Below are 1,186 nucleotides of genomic sequence, written 5' to 3' on the forward strand. Positions count from 1 at the left end.
AAACGTCTAACCTTACATTTAAAACCATAACTTTACATTAAGTTATTGATATCCAAGCGGTAAGGTAAGAAAACGTGGTTGGGTCCCAACATTCCTCAATTTTTTCGAAAAACAGCGTCGCGCTAACGTCTGTGAAATAATGCTTTCCGCCTACCTGGATTTCATGAAGCAAATTATTTCTGGCGATGAGTCTTGGATCTATGGTTACGACCTGGAAGCACACGATCAATTGGCCGAAAATCGTGGCAAAGGTGAGTCGAGCTCGAAAAAAAAAACACATCAAAGCAGGTCAAAAATTAAGGTAACCGTTTTGAGTCAATTGTAGACATTAAACCTGAATCGCTTGAAGGCTATTGCGGAAATTGACTTTAACAACTGTTTCGAGGATTGAAAAAAACCTTGGCAATTAGGGCATTAATTTGAATGGCAGCTGTAATCCGTAGTGATTCTAAGAATTTCTTTGGAGATTGAAACCATTGCTTAAACGATAATAAAATTTTTGAATATATCTCGTCAGAAAAAAAAAGAAGTTTTACTATATTTACACTTTCTTGTATATAGATTATTTTATGACAGCTAGGTGTTTATAAAGCGCATATTCAGGCAGACGGACATTACTAAATCGGCTGAGAACATCATGCTGACCATTCATGTATACTATATATATTTTTTCAACTCGACCGAAAATCTAAATTTACTATACTGAGTTGAAATGGAAAACGTCAACCAGAGGATCTCAATTTATTATATTAAACTTAAACCAAGATGTAGACCAATTTCACATAATTTATAAGAAAACCTGTCCATTTTCTTTCAATAAATTCAACTGGAAAGACGGAAATCATTATATGGGATATATTGATGGCAAAGGAAGAGACAAAATGATTGCATTCAAAGATTTTGGAAATATAACAGGTAATACAAGTAGAGGTACTTTGTTCAATAGCTGTTTTTTGACAGATCACGCGTGAATAGTGCCATGCTGTCATGATATTTTTGTTCAGTATTCTTTAGTATTTCATCATAGAAAGACTAAAATGCCTAAACAGCGTATACAAATCGTTCAACCTTATTACGAAAATTACGTTCTGGAAAGAATACTCTATGTTTCGCGCGCTTCGCTCCAATTATGGTCGACACAATTGGCCTACTGAGCGTACAATTCCAACACCAATTGTTGCATTTG

The sequence above is a fragment of the Bactrocera latifrons genome, unplaced genomic scaffold (genome assembly GCF_001853355.1).
Source record: "Bactrocera latifrons isolate USDA-ARS-PBARC rearing strain unplaced genomic scaffold, ASM185335v1 scaffold_926, whole genome shotgun sequence".
Classification (NCBI taxonomy): Eukaryota; Metazoa; Arthropoda; class Insecta; order Diptera; family Tephritidae; genus Bactrocera; species Bactrocera latifrons.